The sequence below is a fragment of the Capsicum annuum genome, unplaced genomic scaffold (genome assembly GCF_002878395.1).
Source record: "Capsicum annuum cultivar UCD-10X-F1 unplaced genomic scaffold, UCD10Xv1.1 ctg81636, whole genome shotgun sequence".
NCBI classification, from domain to species: Eukaryota; Viridiplantae; Streptophyta; class Magnoliopsida; order Solanales; family Solanaceae; genus Capsicum; species Capsicum annuum.
The window spans coordinates 383,301-407,376 of NW_025892370.1; positions in this window are offsets into that span (position 1 = coordinate 383,301).

Below are 24,076 nucleotides of genomic sequence, written 5' to 3' on the forward strand. Positions count from 1 at the left end.
TCTATTTTATTATCTAATAATTATTTTGACATATATCCTACCCATAGTTGTATTGTTATATTTGTGTCTATTACATAGTCTAAATCTAAAAAGTTGTAATTAATTATTTATTTTGATGTCCATTTATTATATTCCTCCTTTGGATTATATCTTTTAAACTTATTTTTGTAATTATAGATTGGTTTTCTTATTTCTGATCTATTAGGTATTATATTTTTATCTAGAGTATTTACTTTTGTATTTATTAGTTTTAGATTTTCTTTATTAATTACTTCTTGTTCTTCATTAATTTCTAGTTTTCCTATGTTTTCTAGAATTTCTGTATATGTTTCACTATCTTCCGAGTCATAATTATCTGTTTTATTCAGCATCTACTGTATTTATTTCTAATTCACTGGTTTCTAATTCTTTATTTTTATTTCTAATTTTTCTTTAAATTGATTTATCTCAATTAGTAATTTTTGTTATTTATCTTTTTCTTCTTTTTCTTTCTGTCTTTTTTCATACAAATCTTTTAGCATTTGTAGTTCATTTTCTAATTCAGCAATCCTACTTTTTTTAGTTTCTTCTATTTTTCGTATTTCTTCTATGGTTTGTTGTTTTATCTTATCTATTTCCCTTTTTTCTATCTATCTCTTCGTTTTCCTTTTCTATTCTTACCATGGCTGCCAACTTATCTTCTAATTTTAATTCTTCTTTTTCTAACATTAAATATAAATGTTCACCTATTTTCTTATATCTTCTTCCTAGGTTAGAGAATACTGTTTTTATTTTTAATCCTTCATGATTTTCATATATTTTTTCATCTATCATAATTTCTTCTTTGTTCATTTTATTTAAATGTATATAGGTTATGTTGATATATATATTCTATACTATCTATTATTGATTCTAATTTGGTATTTCTTCTTTTTGTGCATTTATTAAATTTTTACTGACTCCGACAATTATGTTATACTGTAGTCTTTTTATCCTTATTTTTAATTCTTTACGTATTTCAGATATTATTTCTTTCAATTCTTTATATTTTTGTGGTTTTTGTATGTTATTCATCTAAATAATATTTATAATATTTTACTGGATATCTAAATCTGATTTTATCATAATTAATAAATTAATCAAATAACTCCAAATATATACTACTTCCGTAACTTTAAACAACATAGGCTTTGATACCAATTGTTGGGGGGTGCGGTAACTTTGGTAACTTAAATAGATCTATTATAACCTCTATTAAATATTTTCTTAAGGAGAGTGTCAAGTTAATAAGGGCCAACTAAAATGAAACAGAGAGAGTAACATAATAATTATTGGATTCTTTGAAAAGTGAATGAAAATAAAAAAAGAAATACGGAGAAAAAATGAAATGTTTCTTTTAATTTTGGAAGAAGTATTTCTGCTACATTGATGGTGAAAAGAACTTTCATGTGCTTAAATATAGAAGCACTTTTACATATTGTTAGAGGGTTGATAGAAAGATAAGTTTTGCTTCGTCGACGCGCAGTTGACTCGATTTCAATTCAAATCTAAATTGAGATATTATCTTTTTGGATAAAATTCATTTAAACTTGACTATTTGACAATTATTTAATCCAAAAATCCTGACCCATAATTTTTCCTCATGTTTGGCCATATAAATGGATGTGCAGACGTATGTAATGCATATTGAAGAAACACAACTTTTAGCTCTCTGTTTAAGATATCTGGAGTGATGTGCCCCACACAAAGTGATGTACAGACCATACATGCCTTCGCATACACCTTGTCAAAGAGGTTGTAGAGTTTCATCTTTCTGATTTGAATATGCGGAACGATATGTGAACTGTACGATCCCGCAAAATTCTAAGCTTAATTCAGTCCTTTAAAGCTTGTTAAGGGGTCCCAGACTTAGAAAATTTTAGCTAAGTATTCATACATAGAGTTATTTTAGCCTTCATAGTTGGTGATCTTATTTCGCGACCCTTACGACTATTAAATGTTGATCTTTAAGTTGCTTCATGATTAGGAATGTCAGTAGATGTTCTTGGACGAGTTTCAGATTTTTTGAACATCATTTAGAGCACGTTTAAGAGTCCAAACCAGTGTATCAACGCGATCTCGACGCTCCGCGTTGCCTATCGCGTCGATGAATATTTTTTCCCGGCTCCCAGTGCAATTTCTAGTGAACCGACGTGGACTTGACGTGATGCGTCGTCCACTGTGTTGATCTAATTGACGTGGCGCATCGGTCTGCGCATCGCTAGGCCAATTTTCAGTCATTAAAAAGTCGCGTCCTCAGGGGTATTTAGGTCATTTTTCCATGTCTACTAGCCTCTAAAACATGAGATTTATCCACTTTAGAGGCAAAATCCATTCACTATTCTCAAAATTAATCAAAACAAAATCCTAGGGCTTCAAATTAAAGGTTCAAGATTCAAGAACTCACCATCAACCTTAGTCAATTCAAGTACCGAGGTATGTAAAGTGTTCATCCAAGGGTTCCTTCCGCCCTTGGAGTCCAAAAAACTCTTTTAAAACTTCAAGTAGATTGATTTCATGATTTTCATGATTTGATTTAAGTGTATTCATGATTATAATGTTAATTGGATTTCTGATCCATGATCTATTACAAGTTTCATGTGAAATTGATTATCATGTGTGTAGTATCATGTGAATTCATGTTAAAGCCATTGAATTTGTGAATTTAGGAATTTATGTTATGATGTCTATACGTTGTTTTATTATTATATACATAGTTGTGCTCCCCAAGCGTTTGTTAAAATGCTCACGTGAACTAAATAGAGAAAAATCATGACATGCTAGTATATGTGTAAACTTATGCCTTATAAGTGTTTGATAAAATGTCCCTATGGATGAGTTATGAACAAGTGCACAGTGTTATGCTTTTCAAGTTTACTCTATGCTTTACTTTTCATGCTATCGAGTTCTGGGGGTATTCAATACCTAAAAATTTAGCTATTTACCTAGAGCTATAGTAGTTACACAATATTCTAAGTTGTGTTATGGACAATAGTACTCAGTAATCAGTCACAGTCTTAGTTCAGTATTCAGTCCAAAACTCAGTAGTACTCCATCAGTTAGCGGAATCTAGTGAACTCAGTTCAATTCAGTTAGATAGTACGATCAATAATAGTTCAGTCAAGCCTAGTATGGATTAGAAATCAGTCCAGTGTCTATTCAGTTGGGAGTAGGATTCAGCATCGAGCGAACCTAGGGATGAGGGCATTCCTACTAGCACAGGGTTTGACCCTTAGTAGTAATCCATGTGTTATAGTGTAAGTTGAGATATCTTCCTGCCAAACTAGGATTGATACATCTCATATGAGTTTTCCTGCCAGCGAGGGTTGATAAAAGAGCTTCCTATTAGAGAGGGTTAACTCACAGCTTCTCTTTACCTGTGGCACGGTATTGATGCCCTTCCAACTAGAGTTAAAGGTTAGACCCCAATCCATTCAGAGAGGGAATCTCGATTAGATGAATACCTCCCACAGTTTTAGTTTCAATTTCAGTCTCAGTATAGAAATCAGTTCAGTTCTATACGGGACTATCAGATATAGTCACCCAGCTTAGTATAGAACTCAGTTCAGTTCTACAGAATCAGGACTGTTAGAAATAGTCACCCAGTTATCAATCAGGATTGTCAGAAATAGTCATTTAGTTATCAGTATTACAGTATCAGTAAACTCAGATATCATTTAATCAGTATTCATAACTCAGTAATCAGTGTTAATATAATCTCAATTACAGTTTATGTATTCACGCATGTACTCTCTCATTCAGTTATATTCATGTTACTCAGTCAATTATTGTTTATGTACATGAACCCATGCATATCAACCTACCTTACTTAGCATACCGGTATATTCAAAGTTAGTAACATATACCTTTTTTTGTGCTATGATGTCTTATATCATAGGTTCAAATGCATGGGCTCCTGACCATACTTAGCAGCCCAACCTATCAGTAGCAGACTTAGTGTTAAGTCCTCATAGTTTGAGGACAGAGTATTATGTTAGTGTTTTAGTGTAGTTTTAGTAGTCGGAGTTAGTTTAGGGCTTGTCCCATTAGCTCTATAATTCAGACAGTTAGAGGCTTTCAGACTAGAGTATTTCAGACATATGTTTTAGTATTCAGTTATCAGTATTTTGTATTGGTTTTTAGTTATGAACCTTATGACCTTTACAACCTCACTTTCACATTTATTTTAGATAGGTTGCTATTACAGTATTATTACTATACAGTGCTCATAGTATATAACTAGTAATGGGTTAGTTGGTGGTCCTTCGGGGTTGCTAGCACCGTGTAGCGTCTGGGGTACAGATCGGTGCATTACAAACTTGGTATCAGAGCCTAAGGTTCAACAGAGTCCTAGGAAGTCTAAAAGCCACATCTAGTAGAGTCTTGTGCATGGGTGTGTAGCGCGCCACACTTGTAGTTAGGAGGCTACGAGATATTTTAGGAAAAGTTTCTCTTCTTTTAGTATTCATGTCCTGCGAGTGAGTATAAACTTAAATTAAACTCTCATTCTAATCCATTTTTCTCTTCTGTTTACAGAATATGCCTCCCAAGAAGAACAAAAGAAGAACAGAAAATTAGTCAGCCCATCCATCCAGATCCTCTGGATGAGCATGTCTCCCATGCCGAATTTAGAGTAGCTTTTACCACTCTAGCCAATTCAGTGGCAGCCCAAAATAAAAGCCCAGCTGTCGTTCTAGCCAATCTAGTGGCCAGTACTATTGCAGCCAGGATTCAGGACTTCACCCGAATGAACCCTTTCTTTTTACTAGGTCAAAGCCAGATGAGGACCCACAGAAATTTATTGATCAGGTGCAGAAAGTTACAGATATTATGGGGGTAACTACTAGTGAGAGTGCTGAGTTTGCTGCATATCAGTTACAGGATGTGGCTTACTCATGTTTCAAATAGTGGAAAGTAGAGAGGGCCGCAGATGCAAGGCCCATAGAATGGGAGAAGTTTGCTATTGCTTTTCTGGATAAGTTGTTCTCGCTAGAGTTAAAGGAAGTGAAGGTTTTAGAGTTTATTAATCTAAAGCAGGGCAACATGACAGTATAAGAGTATTCTTTTAAGTTTACTCAGTTAGCCAGATATGCCTCTCATGTGGTAGCAGATAGTAAATCTAAGATGAGTAAGTTTGTGTATGGTGTATCTAACAGTGTGGTGAATGAATGTAGGACCACAATCCTAATTAGGGAGATAGATATATCTAGGCTCATGGTCCATGCTCAACAGATAGAGAAGGCTAAGAATAAAAGAAGAAGAGGGAGAATAAAAGAGCTAGAATAGGTAGTTTCAACTTCACTTAGCCTAAGTCAGAGGGTGGGAATCGTTCTCAGTTCTGCCCAAAATATTTAGTTCTAGCTTCGTCCTCAGCCAGTGATCCAGTACCAAAATTCAAAAATGGCAATAGAGATAGGGAATTAGGCCCTAAACCCCAGGGTAGTGTTAGCAGTGCCCGAAAAAATCCTCTCTGCCAGAAGTATGGATGAAACCATCAGGGTGTCTACAGAGCTGGCAATAATGTATGTTTTGGATATGGAAAGCCATGAAACAGCGTCAGATAGTGTCCTCAGGTGGGTTCACAGAGTCAGCATTATCGTCCCCCAGCTTAGTTCAGTTACCCAAATCAGCAGGGTGCCACTTCCAGTGCTACCAGTGGGGAACGCCTAAATAGAATCTATGCGCTTTAGTCCCGACAAGATCAGGAAAGTTCTCCTGATGTGGTCACTAGTAACATTACAATTTTATCATTTGCATATTTATGCTTTGCTAGATCCAGGAGCTTTCTTGTCCTTTGTAACTCTTTATATAGTTGTTGACTTCGGAGTCAGTCCTAAAATCCTAGAAGAGCCTTTCTCTGTCTCTAACCCAATGGGTAAATCTATCATATCTCGATGGGTATACAGGAACTGTCCGGTCATGGTATCTCAGAAAGTCACTTCAGTAGACTTGGTAGAATAAGAGATGATAGATTTTGATGTCATTCTCGGCATGGATTGGCTTCATTCATGCTGTGCCTCAGTAGACTATAGAAACATAATTTTCCAATTTTAGTTTTCCAATAAACCTGTCCTAAAATGAAGGGGTAGTACCTCAGCACTTAGGGGTCAGCTTATTTCTTATCTAAGGGAGAGAAAATGATATCTAGGAGTTGTGTCTACCATTTTTTTCGAGTTAGGGATTCTAGTTTTGATACTCTCTGTATTGATTTAGTTCCAGTAGCATGTGAATTCCCAAATGTGTTTCCCGATGATCTTTCTGGAGTTCTTCTCAAAATGGAAATTGACTTCTAAATAGACCTTCTTCCAGATACTCAGCCCATATCTATTCCACCATACAGAATGCTCTAATAGAACTCAAAGAATTAAAAGACAATTAAAGGATCTCCTAAATAAGGGATTCATCAGACCCAGTGTATCCCTTTGGGGTACACCAGTCGGTTCTCTTAGAATGTGTATAGACTATCGTCAATTGAATAAATTCATAGTTAAGAACAACTATCTACTTTCCAGAATCGATGACTTGTTTAACTGACTTCAGGGTGCCAATTACTTTTGTAAGATAGACCTCAGATCTGGCTATCATCAGCTTAGAGTCAGAGAATGTGACATTCCATAAATAGCTTTCATAACTTGGTATGGTCACTTTGAATTCTTAGTCATATCCTTTGGTCTTACCAATGCCCCAACAGTTTTCATGAACTTGATGAATTGTGTGTTTAAGAAGTACTTGGACATGTTCATTATAGTCTTCATTGATGGCATTCTTGTCTACTCTTGTAGTGAACATAATTATGCAGACCATCTCAGAATAGTATTACAGACTCTCAAAAACCATCAGTTGTTCGCCAAATTTAATAAGTGTAAATTTTGGCTAAGGTCAGTAGCTTCCTTGGCCATATCATTTTCGGTGATGGTATTAGTGTTGATCCCCAAAAAACCAAAGCAGTAACAAACTGGCCTAGAACTATCTCTCCATCAAATATCAGGAGTTTCTTGGGTTTGGTCGGCTATTACCGACGGTTTGTTAAAGGATTTTCGTCTATTGCATCCCCTATATCCAGATTGACTCAGAAGAAAGTCAAGTTCCAGTGGTCAAATTCTTGTGAGAAGAGTTTTCAGGAGTTGAAGACTCTACTCACTACAACTCTTCTTTTGACTCTGCCAGATAGTTCAAACGAGTTTGTCGTATATTGTGGTGCCTCTAGAGTTGGTTTGGGGTGTGTTTTGATACAAAGAGTTAAGGTCATAGTCTATGCCTCTAGACAGCTTAAGCCCTATGAACAGAACTACCCCACTCATGATCTTGAGTTAACAGCTATAGTATTTGCCTTAAAGATTTAGAGGTACTATTTGTATGGGGTACATGTTGATGTGTTTACAGACCATAAGACCTTGTAGTATGTTTTTTCTCAGAAAGACCTAATCCTCTATCAGAGAAGGTAGTTGGAGCTTGCAGTGATGGCTGATGGTCTCAGTAGGATGTCTACGGGTAGTGTTGCTCGCGTGGATGAGGGTAAGAAAAAGTAAGTTCAGGAAGTTCATCAACTTGCCAGACTAGGTACCTACTTATTCGATTCATCGTGAGGTAGTGTATGGGTGCAGAGTAGTTTATAATCTCTCTAGTTTCTAAAGTAAAGGAAAAGCAGGATAGAGATCCCAGAGTAGTTAATTTCAAATAGTCAGTAAGAGATCAGAAAATAGAGGTTTTCTCCCAAGGGGTAGATGGTGTATTGCGTTGCTAGGGTCAGGTATGTGTGCCAGGTGTAGATGACTTGAGCCAGCGAATTCTTGCAGAAGTGTATGGTGCGCGCTACTCTATTCATTCAGGAGCCACTAAGATGTACCGCGACTTGTGGAAAGTCTATTGGTAGAGTATGATTAAGAAAGATATTGTAGAGTTTGTAGCTAAATGATCAACATGTCAACAGGTTAAGATTGAACATTCGAAGCGTAGTGGGTCCATATAGGATTTTATTATTCCCATGTGGAAATGGGAAGAAATGAACATGGACTTTGTGATGGGTTTGCCTTGTACTTACCGTCAGCATGATTTAGTTTGGGTTATTATAGATAGGATGACCAAATCAACTCATTTCTTACCAGTCCATACATCTTATTTAGCCGAGGATTATGCCAAGATCTATGTCAGAGAGTTGGTCAGATTGGATAGAGTTCCATTGTCCATCATCTTAGATAAGGTACGCAGTTCACATCTCAATTTCTGGAAAGCCTTCCAAAAGGTTCTTGGTACCCAAGTTCACCTTAGTACAGCCTTCCACCCTTATACATATGGTCAAACAGAAAGGACCATTCAGACTTTGGAAGATATAATAAGGGCGTGTGCCATTGACTTCAAGGGTAGTTGGGACGACCATATATCATTGATTGAGTTTGCGTATAATAACAGCTATCATTCCAGAATTTAGATGACTCTGTTTGAGATGCTCTATGGGAGGAGATTTAGATCTTCCATTGGTTGGTTTGAAGTGGGTAAGGCCGCAGTGGTAGGGCCTGGCTTGGTATTTGATACCTTAGAAAAAGTCATTTGATCAGGTTAAGGCTCAAGATAGCTCAGAGCCGATAGAAATCGTATATTGACGTGCAAAGAAAGGATCTCAATTTTGAGATTGGCTATTATGTGTATTTTGAAAATCTCTCCTATGAAAGGAGTGAAGAGGTTTGGAAAGAAGGGGAAGCTTAATCCTCGATATGCCGGTCCTTATTGAATTCTTAGTCATTTTGACAAGGTAGCTTACGAGCTTGAGTTACCTTTAGAATTAACTTCAGTACACCCAGTGTTTTATGTCTCCTTGCTAAAGAAATACATAGATGACCCAGCGGTTGTAGTCCCTATAGAGGGTATAGATGTTTAGAACAACCTCTCTTATGAGGAACTTCAAGTTAAAATCCTTGATTTTTAGATTCGCAACTGAGGAACAAAGAAGTCCCTCTAGTCAAAGTTCTTTGGAAGAATTAGTTCGTTGAGGGAGCTACTTGGGAAGAAGAAGCAAATATACAGATTAAGTATCCTCACATCTTCTCTGCAAACTCAAACTCAGCTTAAGGTAACAGTTTTCCTTAAATTTACTCAGTTTCATATTCAGATGTAGTTACCGACTTGGTATCAAGTAACATTGCATACTCAGTCATGCATTTATGAATCACTTCAGTCATGTACTCATGCATCAGATATGCATGTTCAGTATACAAACTTAGTTTATCAGTAATATTAGTTATGAAATCATGCACCAGTTATGCATGTTCAGTATGATAATTAAGTATATAGTAGTCTCAGCCATGAAATCATACTTCAGTTGTGCATGTCTAGTATGTACTTTCAGCCTATCAGTTCTCCCATCTTAGTCAGTCTCAGTCAAGGATGAATGTTCCCAAGGGGGAGATATTGTAATACCCCGCAAAATCCTAAGCTTAATTCAGTCCTTTAAAGCTTGTTAAGGGGTCTCAGACTTAGAAAATTTTAGCTAAGTATTCATACTTAGAGTTATTTTAGCCTTCATAGTTGCCGATCTTATTTTGCGACCCTTACAACTATTAAACGTCAATCTTTAAGTTGCTTCATGATCAAGAATGTCAGTAGGTGTTCTCAGGCGAGTTTCAGATTTTTTAAACATCGTTTGGAGCACATTTGAGAGTCCAAACCAGTTTATCGATGCGATCTCGATGCACCACATTGCTTATCGTGTCGATGAATATTACCCCCAGCTCCTAGTTCAATTTCTAGTGAACCGACGTGGACTCGATGCAATGCATCTTCTATTACGTCGAACCCATTGATGCAGAGCGTTGGTCTGCGCATTGCTAGGCCAGTTTTTAGTCATTAAAAAGCCGCATCCTAAGGGGTATTTGCGTCATTTTATCACATCTATCAACCCCCAAAACACGAGATTTAGTCATTTTAGAGGCAAAATCCATTCACTATTCTCAAAATTACTTAAGAAGAAAACCTTAGGGCTTCTAATTCAAGGTTCAATTTTCAAGAACTCACTATTAACCTTAATTAATTCAAGTACCAAGCTATGTGAAGTGTTCTTCCAAGGGTTCCTTACAACCTTGGAGTCCAAGAAACTCTTTTAAAACTTCAAGTAGATTGATTTCATGATTTCCATGATTTGATTTAAGTGTATTCATGATTATAATGTTAATTGGATTTATGATCCATGGTCTGTTAAAAGTTTCATGTGGAATTGATTATCATATGTGTAGTATCATGTGAATTCATGTTAAAGCCATTGAATTTATGAATTTGGGAATTTATGTTATGATGCCTACATGTTGTTTCATTATCATGTGCATAGTTCTGCTCCCCAAGTGTTTGTTAAAATGCTCATGTGAACTAGTATATGTGTAAACTTATGCCTTACAAGTGTTTGATAAAATGTCCCTGTGGATGAGTTATGAACAAGTGCATAGTGTTATGTTTTTCAAGTTTACTCTATGCTTTACTTTTTATGCTATCGAGTCTTGGGGGTATTTAATACCTAAAAATTTAGCTATTTACCTAGAGCTACAGTTGTTATAGCAGAGTCTCAGTAGTGTTACAGGTAGTAGTACTCACTAATCAGTCATAGTCTCAGTTCAGTATTCAGTCCAGAACTCAGTGAACTCAGTTAGTTAACCAGATTTAGTAGTACTTCATCAATTAGTGAAACCCAGTGAACTTAGTTTAGTTCAGTTAGACAATACGATAAGTTACAGTTCAGTCAAGCCTAGTATAGATTAGAAATCAATTTAGTGTCTATTCAGTTGGGATAGGATTCAGCATCGAGAGAACCCAGGGCTGGAGGCATTTCTACCATTATAGGGTTTGACCCTTATTAGCAATCCCTGTATTACAGAAGTACGTAGCCATCTTAGGTTGAGATATATTCCTGCCATCTAGCGTTGATACATCTCATACGAGTTTTTCTGCCAGCGAGGGTGGACAAAAGAGCTTTCTGTCAAAGAGGATTAACTCACAGCTAGTCTTTACCCATGGCACGGTACTGACACCCTTCCAACAAGAGTTAAAGGTTGGAACCCAATCCATTCATAGAAGGGCATATCGGTTAAATGATTACCTCCCACAGTTTTAATTTCAGTTTCAGTCTCAGTATAGAACTCTGTTCAACTTTAGAATCAAGATTGTCAGATACAGTCATCTAGCTCAGTATAGAACTCAGTTCAGTTTTATAGAATTAGGACTGTCAAAAATAGTCACCTAGTTATCAATTAGGACTGTCATAAATAGTCACTTAGTTATCAGTATTACAGTATCAGTAAGCTCAGATATCAGTTAATCAGTATTCAAAACTCAATAATCAGTGTTAACATGATCTCAAGTATAGTTTATGTATTCATACATGTCCTTTCATTTAGTTATGTTCATGTTACTCAGTCAGTTATTGTTTATGCATATGAACCCATGCATATCAGCCTACCTTACATAGCATACTAGTACATTCAAAGTACTGACGCATACCTTTCTTTTGTGCTATTATGTCTTATATCATAGGTTCAGACGCACGGGCTCCTGGCCATACTTATCAGCCCAGCCTATCAGTAGTAGACTTAGTGGTGAGTCCTCAAATTTCAAAGACAGAGTATTATTTTAGTATTTTAGTGTAGTTTTCAGTAGTTGGAGTTAGTTGGGAGCTTGTCCCATCAACTCCATAATTCAGACAATTAGAGGCTTTCAGACTAAAGTATTTCTGACATGTGTTTCAGTATTTAGTTATTAGTATTCAGTATTGGTTTTCAGTTATGAATCTTATGGCGTTTACAACCTCACTTATGCATTTATTTCAGACAGGTTGCTATTACAGTATTATTACTATATAGTACCTAGAGCAGGTACTAATAATGGGTTAGTTGGTGGTCCTTCGGGGTTGCTAGCACCGTGTAGTGTTTGGGGTATAGACTCGAGGCGTTACACAAACGCATAAATTGATGTGTGACTGCACATGCCTCCACAGACACTTGAACTAGTGCAACTTTTAGAAATAATTGTTTCTTTTCTGAATTAGTATCTATTGACTATATATATATATCTATTGATCACCCAGATACAAATATGAATTTTCTGATATTATACTTTTCTTTTTCATAAATTATTGCAATGTGTTGTTCACCGAATTTGTGGTACCACTATTATAGTGAGTAAATTATTTTATTTTGGAAAGACACATTCCACTACCTCAATTATTTTGAGGGGGATAATTTGTTTAAGTAAAAAATACAAGAAATAGTAAATTTAGGTCCATAATTAAGTTAAATAGCAACACTTTTACAAAATTAAGTTTAATAGCAAAAATAACAATATTTTTAGTGGGGTCAAGCCACTATCGCCTTTTTACAGTTAGCATGTGTAACTTCTCCTCTTTTCATACCACTACATTTATCTCGTTCCTTTTCTTACTTTATCCCTTATTTTTAATTCTTTTTTCTATTTTTAGATTTCAATTTTGGCTATTTTCTATGCCTACATGGTTGAATAAATTAGTGAGCATTTAAGAGATGAGGTCAAAACATCATAACGATTCAAAAAAGATGGCCAGAATTATGAGGAACAATGATTGGAAAAAGTTTCTTCTCCAACTCCCCCTTTAAAAAAAATTAAAAGTCAGAGAAGAGAAGTAAAGAAAAAGAAATCGGAGCAAGAAATATAATTTCAAGTCCTGAAGTTCAAAAATCTTCTGAAGATGATTCGGAAGAAGATGAAAAAGAAGAAGTATTGTACATACATTTTAACAATATTGCATTTTGTAATGTATGAGTGTTTGTAAATCTTACAAATATATTTAGTTGGTGGGTACAAATTTGTGTATATATACAAGTCTTTATATATTTATACACACACACACACACATGAGTCATGTAAATGTATTTGTACTTCTATATGTGTGTATATATATATGTATGTATTTTTGTATAATGTCAGGTGTGTATTTAAACTACATTGTGTCCTTTAGAGTGTAACATTGACAATTTAGCTAAAAGTGACAGATTTTTAAAATGAGGTATAGGTGACTCAATTTTTAATAATTGAGTGTAGGTGATAATTACTTTATTAGTGATTAAGAGCCATCTGTTTCAAAATATCACTTATCTGTTGTGATAGATGAGTTATCTGTTGCAACAAAATACTCATATTTTAGATTAATGTTTATGGTTCTATAGTGCCGTAACATGAATCAAATAGATTGGTCATCTGTTGCACAAACTAGTTATCTATTGCAATAGATGAGTCATCTATTGAACTAGATTAGTCACCTATTGCAACAGAACCTGAACTCGATTCCAACAGATGAGTCATCTGTTGAACAATTGATTAATCTATTACAACAAGTTAGTTATCTGTTACAATATGTCACTCATCTGTTGGAATCAGCTTTAAAGGCTCTTTAGTACTGTACCATCTATCCCAACAGGTGATTTATTTGTTGCAACAGATGTATAATCTATTGTATCATATAAGTCACCTATTCCAATAGATGACTCATCTATTGAAATCATCTTTAGTTTCTATAGTACTATAACATCAATTACCAATAGGTGACTCATCTATTGGGGTTCATGTTACAATATTATAAAATCACTATTAATTTACTATGATGTCATTTTTATTTTTTTTAACAAATGTATTTACTTAGGTACCACTAATCGTGAGATCAATAACAATAGAGGTGGATTGTCATGGTGAATAGATTGAGAAGAGCAATCTATATGTATGGCATTGGAAGGAGGGTGAAATGCAAGAGATGGTAGGTATGACAGTCCAAAAAGATATTTCTTATGATGATTTTGTGAACTTAATCATCGGCTATTTTAGACTGAATTGTCAACTAAAAGAACTCATCATTAACTACATGCACAACTCCTTTGAAAATCAGAGGGTACTACCTTTCAAGATAACCGATTAGGTTCGGTTGCGTGCTTATCTTAGTGATTCAGCTAGGCTGGTGTTAAGGATGTTTGTGGTTGAAAAATCAAGAGAGAATGAGAACTAGAATATCGAAAAAGAGCAAAAACTAGACATCACTGATGATAAGCTGGATGATCTGGACATGAATATTCCAGATGATGATCAAATACCTACGCCTGTTGTTGCGAGCAATACGGTGGGTAGTTCTTTTCAATTAACAAAGTCGGGCAATCATCAAGATGATGAGACTGCATTTTAAAAGGGAATATCATTCAAGGATAAGAAAGAACTATCTACTTCTTTGTTTATTTCTTGCTTGAAAAAAGATTTCAGAGTAAAGAAGGTGATTAATTCGAGCAAAGTCTTTTCCTTCAGATGTGATAATTCAACCTGCAAATGGTGGTTGAGGGTTGTAAAATACTTAAGCTGTGAAAGATTCATCATTAATGTTTATCAAAAGTATCACACATGTGGTTTGGAGCACATTGTAGGCCAAAATCCTCACACCATGGCAGAGGTCCTTGGTCAATATTTCTAGAATAGATTTCCTAATGGCAAAGGTCCTTCTACAAGTGATATGGCCAATCAACTCCTTACAGAATTGGGTGTTATGGTTAGTTATTGAAATATATATACAGCCATGGGGATTTCCAGGAACTTGGTTAGGGAGACTCATGAGCACGGGTATGCAGTCCTCAATGCCTACCGTTACATGCTTGAGTCCACAAATCTTGGAAGTAAGACGACATTACATGTTGATGAAAATGAAAGTTTCAAGTACTTTTTTTAATCCTATGGTGCTTGGATTTTTGGTTTTTAATATTTGACAAAAGTCATAACCATCACCAAGACCTTTTTGAGGAGCAAGTGTAATGGAGTTTTGCTAGCGGCGGTGGCACAGGATGCGGAGAGTCACATCTTTTATGTTGATTTGTGTGTAGCAGACAAGGAAGGTTATGCCTTTTATGTATATTTTTTTTCAAAAAATGCAATGTTACGTCGAAGATACCGAAGAGTAGTGTTTTATTTCGGATAGGCATCCAAGTATCCCAAAGATAGGTTTAATTTTCTATACTTCAGCTCACTTTGGTTGTTGCATGAGACATCTTGTTGAAAATATTCAAAATAACTTTCACAATGAAAGAAGGGTCATGACCCTTTTTTGTAGATCAGCTAAAGCATATAATAGAGATAAGTTTTTTGACCATTTCAATCAAATAATGGATATGAATCCCAAGGTAGCAAAAGATCTCGCACGTGTCGATTTAAAGAGATGGATCTGGGCATTCTGTCCATCAAATAGGTACATTCTTATGAATTTAATGTCTCGTTTGAGTTACAAGTTTAGTATGATGGCGTACTAAGTGATTCTTTTGTATAAGTATAATATTATGACATCAAACATAATTGAATCAGTGAACTTATTGTTTGACATTGAAATAGAATTTCCCATCGTGGTGCTATTTGATGAAATAAGCAAGAAGTATGACACATTATTTCATAAAAGGCGTATGCAGTTCATGAACAAAGGAACCATATTTGTTCTAGAAGTGAAAAAACAAATATCAATAAACGTTAGTTTGGGGAATAGGTTATTTTCTTATCAAATAGCAGATTAAAAGTTTAGTATCAATGGTCATGGTAATGTTGCCACGATCAATCTTCAAACAAGATCTTGTATGTGCAGAGTTTTTAACTTGGACAAAATACCCTGTCCACATGCTATGGTAGCGCTTCAAACCTGATACGATGCATAATATGAAACTAAAGTTTATGAGTGCTCGTCTCCATATTATTCGGTGAAAAGATATATGATGGCATATAGTGAGAACATTAATCGGATGCCTCCGAAGAATCTTGAGTTATTTCTGTAGATCTTTAGGGGAGAATAATACCTCATCCATATATTGACTCAAGCACTATCAAATTGGGAATAAGGTGATATAAGAGGAGGTGGGGAGTCATAGAATCATTTCCACCAAGAAAAAACAATTGTTCCGTATGTAAGAACAATGGCCAGAAAAGAGTTACATGCCTGGATCATAATTTACCATGATCGTTGTCATAGCAAAACTTGTGTTGTTGTTTGCTATGGACTTTGATATTTTTAACTCATTGTTGTGAATGTAAATATTATTATTTATTATATAGAATATCTTTTTTATTAACTTGTGCATCAATAAAAAGAGGTAAAGTAGAAACTAAATACAACGGACCACAAAATTATTTTTAGTAGATTACCCATCTGTTGCAACAGATGAACATTTGCTGGAAGAACACAGTACAACTCATTAAGCTAGAATGTGTTCCTCTAACAGATGACCAATATGTTACAACAGATGGGTAATCTGTTGGAGCAACACAATATAGTTCCTGCCATAAACTCAATAGATGACCAGTCTATTTCAACAGATGGTCCATCTGTTGAAAGAACTCAAAACTCTTTCTATTGCTACTGGATTCAAAATTATTTCCTACATCCAACCGTCGACATGTTTGTTGAGAAGAAGAAATAGACAGAATGATAAATAAATAAGAATTAAAAAGTCAATCTCGACCAAACATAAATTTTTCATTAAACTAAAATAAAATACATTAGGTAGGTAATTCCAATATAGAAAAATAAAAATACATACGTTAAAAGAAAAAACATAACCTAATTATTTTTACCATTATTATTATTATTATTATTATTATTATTATTATTATTATTGTTTTCAACCGGCCAACCGTTAACCGACAGTAGTAGGGCCCTCCTCAGCCTTCGAATCTCTCAGAGCATCCTTGCTCTCGCAGCACACAACTCCCACTATAGGCATTTACCTGCCTTTGAAGTTCCCGCATGATGTCGCACTGAATAGCAAAATTCCAAACAAGATCATTCATATCTAGAACATACATAAATTGACAAAAAATGTAAATGAAAAAGTAAAGAAAAGAGTCCGAATGTAATACAACGCATACTACCAACTAGTAGATTTACATACACGCAAAAAAACATACCTCAACGAGAAAGGAATCTGATCTTCAAAAAGAAGTGGTTGAAGATGTAATATGAAAGACAAAATGCAAGATATAAATAAAGTATAGTAGAATAAATGAGTAAGGAGAGACCAATTTATAGAGGATTGAATTTGAATGTGTTAGGCAAAAAGGCACGACTGTTCACCTCCATTTTTTTAATAACATTCAAACTGGTGACTTTTTGATCTTTTGTGGAAAGTCATGACTTAATTAAATAAAGCTGGTGACTTTTGGATTATTGTGACAAGTCATGACTCTTCAGCTTCTTAATATTAATTAGTTTTTAAAATTAAATAACCATTTTTCTTAATTAAATAATCAAAGACTTTTCACATTTTCAATAACCATTTCTTTTAATAGTTTTCATTTTTATTGAGTTGTGGAAACAGATGGTCCATCTGTTGCATTAAATAACCCATCTGTGGCAACAGATTTTTCATCTGTTGCAACAAATGGTTCATCTGTGCAACAGATGATCCATCTATACAACAGATGATCCACATGTTGCAACAGATGGGTTATCTGATGCAACAGATGGACCATCCATTGGGGGCCATCTTTTTTAATAATATCCATATACCTTAGTTAATTCAAACTAGTGACTTTTCAATTATTTAAATTAAAAAAATAGATCTAAAAATAAAAATAGATCTAAAAATATCCATGACTTTTCACCTTACATTAGTTAATTAAAAATAAATAACCATTTATTTATGATTTTAAATTATGTTTATCATTTATTTTCTTATTATTATGAACCATTTTTCTTTATTAAATAATTGAAAAGTCATGACTTTTCACCTTTTCCCTTTCAATAACCTTTTTGTTTATTAATAATCATTTTTAGTTAGTTTTTCCAACAGATGAACCATCTATTGAAACAAATTTGTCATATATTCGAAGAACACAAACCACTGAGAAGAACTGTATTGTGTTCTTCCAGCAGATCTATGCAATGGATGAGAACATCTATTACAACAAGAGTGTTTGGGGTTTTTCCAATAGATAAACCATATGTTGCAACATATTCGTCATCTGTTGGTTGAATGCAATACAGTCTGATGAACACATGGGTAATCTGCTGAATATACTTTTTGTAGTCTGTCATATTTAGTTCCTATTTGGTTACCTCTTTTTATTAATGCACAAGTTATTAAAAACATAGTTTATATAATAAATAATATTTTCCAACAATGAGTTAAAATTATAAAAGTCACTATCAAACAACAACACGAGTTTACTATTACAATGATCATGGGGCATTACATACACAACACTTGTTTTTACTTGATGGACATATAGTTCTTTGACATTGAACATGGTTACCCGTTGAGCCTTCGTAGTTTTGTACGCTACTTCACAATGGGAATTGAAGATTAAACACAGTTTGACATTGAAACACCCTAGTTGCTGGAGCTTAGAAAATTCCCTAGAATTCTGATATCTGGACCCAATACAACTCATGGGTATGAGCCATATGTTGGGGTACGAATGGTATAGTCCAGTCGTATGAATGTGGATTTTTGATATTAAATGGTTGGTTATGACTTCCTATAGTTTTAATTATGCTTTTATATGCATTAATGGTGGTTTTGGATAATTAGATTGCATGGGAATGGTTTAATGGCAATTGAAATTTGTTTTGGTCATATTATGTCCCCAATGTGTTTGACAAAATGCTTATAAAGATATGTTCATTGCATTGAATACTTTTAATGGAACTCTTGCTTGTTTAAAACTTGGTAAATAAATTATGCATGGTTTAAATAGCTTGGAAAGGTAAATGTCTAAATGGTTATGCTCTACGGGTAAATGGAATCCCCAAGTAGTTTTATATGGTAAATAGAAGGGCACTTGAAAGTCCCCTTAAACCTATAAATGGATGGCTATGGATAATACTTGCAATTAAGGATTGGTATGAAGATACCAATATTAGTGGCCTTGGTTGATAAATGGATAATGGTTTGGTTATTTGGAAATTGGTTTTAATTGGGTAGTAATGGCGGGATGTGTAGCAAAGCCGTAGAAGGTGGAGGTCCCGGGGGGACCAAAACTAGAACTCATATTTGCTGATGTGAGGTTGGTCTTGGTGACAGTGTACATGATGTCACACTATATTTGGGGTATGTACTATTCATCCTAGTCTTTCTTCTTTGGTCGTGTGGCTACATGCACTAGGACCCTTTCAGCAGGAGGAGCTGAACCTATATAGCCCGTGGGTGGTTTAGGACGGCAAAGCTACACAGCCCAGGTAAAGATTTTAAAGGCATGCTAAACCCGGTCCCCTTTCCCATTAAGGTTATATATATATATGTGTGTGTGTGTGGTTGTGTATATGGATGGTTTTACTTGGTTTTATAAATGGCATTATTTTATCCTTATCCTGAGATCATGCTAGCGTTCACCCGCTAACTCTTCTACTGGCGGCTATATACCCACTCTTTGCTGGAACCAGCCGTTCTACTCCTCCAATATGTGATTGACTCAGGGATCAGTATTTGGACTGAAGTGGTGAGCTTCTATCCTTTTAGAAGGCTCTATTTTATGTTATGGATATTTTTAGACATTATAATTTCATTTTGGATATTGATTTTGGCTATGGTTGAGGGCATGTTCCAACCGGATTTTATCACCCTTTTTGTTAGAGGATTTATGGTACTTCTATGGGTTGGAATGGGCGAGATCGGTATTGGTGTTAGCCTTGGCATTGGAATAAGCTGGAAGACTGGCACCATCGGGCATAATTTCTCACTGTTCCATCATATTTCATTTTGGGATTAATTAAATTATGTCTTGGAACTTATTTGGTTATGGAATTTTTTATGGCCTTTGGTGTGGTTGGATTGTTGGTATGAGATGGTTGGACTCGGTTGGGTCAGTCATGGTTGTGATCCTATCCTAAAGTCTTCATGTGAGTTGTTACACTATCTTGTTACATGCTCAAAAATTCAGCCAACTCAAGGTAGGAGACAAAGGTTGGGTTGGGTAACGGGGGTAGTCTACGGTGCCGGTCAGATTTGGGATGTCTATTATGATAAGGCCTGTAATACCCCAGAAAATTTTTCATCGAAATTTTGTGCGAAAACATATTGGATCCTATCTTCGAGAATGATTTATAATTTTTTTATGTGTCATTTCTTGGATGTTGACCCATCATTTCGTAGATCATCAAATAAGCTTTCCAACGATATGTGGATCACCCAAAACGGACACTCGAGCGATGAGTTACGACCATTCCGATCAAACTACGACCATTCCGATCGAACTATGAACAGTAAAATGTGCAGGAAAAATAAATACTGCAGCCAGGCAATTTTTTTTGGTCAACTTCAAACGGTCATAACTCCTTGTACATAATGAACTGTGTGAGCTTCTATATATCAATGGAAAGCCCTGAGAGTCTTCTTTCCAATGAAATTGGTTTCATCCAATTTGGACATCAGAGTAAAACTTTATGGCCAATTTACTTCAGCCTATCGGATAGATCATTAAAGGGCAGATTTGACATTAATTGATTTTTAAAGGTATTTTGGTCATTTCCCATTATAGTAACCCTCTATATATACCCCCTTTAAGCTGAGAATTGTCATTCATTTCTCTTATATCTCTCTCTCAAAATATATGTGTGTATGTATGTGTGTGTGTGTGTGTGTGTATATATATATATATATATATATATAGGATTAGGGTTCCAATTGGGGGAAAATTGATTCAAGGCTTCGCTTCGCGAATTGCTTCCGTCAATCTGTTCGGCTACGAAATCTAAGGTATGCAAGTGTTTAGCTATGTGCTCCTTTCATCCATAGAGCCCACAAATCCTTTTTCAAAAGCTCAAGATACATGTGTACATATATATATATATATATATGATTATACTTTCTAAATTTTCATTGAGTATGTGTGTAGTATTCACATGATGGTTGAGATATATGTGTGGGATGATTATGTGTGTTCGTTGAAGTATATGTGTGTAGTATTTGTGTGATGATTGGTGATTATGTTGTTGAAGTTGATGATATCCAAGAAGGGATCTTTGTATGTTTGTGGAAACTATGGTGTTGTGTGATGTATAAATATATGAAATGAGTGATTGAATACTTGTAATCTTGATGAATCCGCCTATGCCTAAGAATTGCATGTAAAGTGTTTGTGAAAATACCTAAGAGACTAGAGATTTTATTTTTATAACATAATAGGTCGAAAATTAATTGATTATGAATATATGATGATTTAAATTGTTAAGCCTTGATTTATACTATTATTCCACTATTTCCTTGTTATGACTCGATAATTGTTATTGGGAATTATATATCCCTACTATTGATTGATATGTCAAATATTTTCTAAATGTGAGTTAGATTGTGAATTGAGAAATGTGGATGTTGAAGTTGAAGGATGATGGTGTTGTGGTGCATGAAATTGAGCATTAAACCTATGCCCTAAATGGTGCATGTAAGATGATTGCTAAAATGCCTATGTGAAGAAGAATTTAAGTATTTGACATGTTTGTTATCCAAATTATGATTTCATGCCATATCCATATGCTTAACTTATGTCTACCATATGTTTGACAAAATATTTAAGAGAATAAAAAACCATGCATTGTGGTTCATTAGGTCTTAAAAGATAAATTCATGCGTTGTTCCTATGGATAGTTGATTTCCTTGAATTTGTGGTGCGTTGTGGGTGTATGATGGAATGCCAAGATGAATTGTTGAGGTAACTATGATGTTTGTGCATAGTATTTGTTGTGGACCCAAAGCATGCTCCCCACGTGTTCGATTGGGTGATTATATGGAGAAACGAGGCCATTTGATTTGCGAAGTGTGAAGTCCTCAATTATGTGTTGCGTATGATGACCTATGGGCATGTTGTGTGAGAGTTATCTATCTTGTGTTACTTTATGCTATTGTGTGGTGGGGGTACGTATGCCCAAAATAGTCTGCTGGTCTAGAGCCGAGTCAGTTTCACGGTAATCTTAATCGAGCAATGAACAATGAACTCCCAGTTAGTTTCAAAACTTGGGGAAAACTCAGTAATCTCAGAAATCATTCTTTATCGAATAATCAGGCCATGAAGCTCTGAAATCTTACATATCAATTCACTCCGTTACAGACCTCTGTACATTTTGTGAGATAGTAAGCTTATCTTAAAAGTAAGTGGCAATTAGAAATACTCCATCAGAGAATGGAATCAAGCGAACTCTGTCATATTGATAAAGTATCATAATGTGAGAACAAATTCAGTTCAATTGAGTACAGTTAAGAACCAGTTAAATGTCTTTCAGTTGGGAGTAGGATTCAGCACCGAGTGAACTAAGGATGGGAACATTCCTGTGAGTTGAGGGTTTGACTTCTGGTAGCAATCCTTATGCTCCATAACTACATCGCCAGCATAGGTTGAGACATCTATCCTACGAGTAGAGGGTTAGAAGAGGTGGTTATCCTACGAGTAGAGGGTCCCACCATTCTCATTTGAGGTCCTAATAGTAGAGGGTCCTATGCAGTTGTCTTTACTGGTGGCGCGGTATTGACACCCTTCCAGCTGGGGTACAGGTTGGATCCCACTTGTGGTAAGTGGTTCATGTCGGTTAAATGATCACTATCACAGTTTCAGTAACAGTCTCAGAAAAGAACTCGGTTAATGTGCAGAAGTTGAGGCTGTCAGATACAGGCCTCCCAGTATTACTATCATTATCATTGAGTAGAGAGACTTCCTGCCAGATGAGGGTTGCTCTCGAACTTATTCACCCATTATCATTATCGTTGAGTATAGAGTCTTCCTGCTAGATAAGGGTTGATCTCAGATTCAATTGTTCAGTGCTCTAGAGACTTCCTGCTAGGTGAGGGTTGATCTCAGATTCAGTTGTTTAATGTTCTAGAGACTTCGTTCTAGATGAGGGTTGATCTCAGATTCAGTTGTTCAGTGTTCTAGAGACTTCCTGCTAGATGAGGGTTGATCTCAGATGATGACGGTTGATCTCAGATTTAGTTTTTCAATGTTCTAGAGACTTTCTGCTGGATGAGGGTTGATCTCAAATTCTGTTGTTCAGTGTTCCAGAGTTGGTGAATTTGAATATCAAATATCAGTAATATCAGTTATCCAATTTCTCAGTATGGATAACTACAAATGTCAACTCTAGTAGCTTCAAATACGCAGTATCTTATTGTCAGTATTATTATTTTTGGGTGTCAGCATTCAAAATGTAACATTCGGTGTCATGATGATTTCAGTTGTACTTTATGCATCCATATATGTATTGTTGATCAGACATGTTTCAAAATTGGTAACTGCAGAGTTTCTATATATGTTTATTCCAGCGTATACATATTATTCAGATTGTTATGTTTATGCATAAGCCTTATATTTTACCTTACCTTATCCTTGCATACTCGGTACATTCTTTGTACTGACGCATTCGCGCTATGGTGCTTTCCCCACCAAAGGTTCAGAAGAGCGAGATTCGGAGTATATTTTGCTGTCAGATCTTGTAGCAGTGGGTGCATCAGTGAGTCCTCATCATCCAAGGATATTCTATTTCAGTGTTTTGATGATTTTAGTAGACGGAGTTAGTTGGGGAATTGTCCCTTCAACTCCACAGTTCAGACAGTGTAGAGGCTTTTCAGATAGATGTACAACACACATAATGTACAATAATTTTTTGAATGAAGTTTTTTAAGGCTTAGGCATTAATCCTACAAACAAGATCATGTATTTTATAGTTAAAGTTGATGACTGCAAATTAATAAGGCTAAAGGGTTCCAAGAAGGGGGTGTCGATCCCCCGTTACAATTTAATGACGACTTTGCTATGTTTATGCGTCAAGTTCTGAGATAGGATTAATATTTGATGGTATTGTAGACATTCAATAGTGATTGGACTGATTTTAATGGTGCAATGGACTTTAAGAAGGCCTTCGAAGTCTCCTACTACAGGAAACAAGAATGGAAAACTAATAGAAATTTCCCTGGTCCAAATTTATATGAATGGGTTACTCGAGGAGAATATTATACAGTAGAAGGTGCTTGGGAGAATGCCAGTGCAAGAAAGAAGAGGTGGAGAAGACCATATATCATCTAAGACTTTGTTTAAGAGGAAACACAGGGGAATA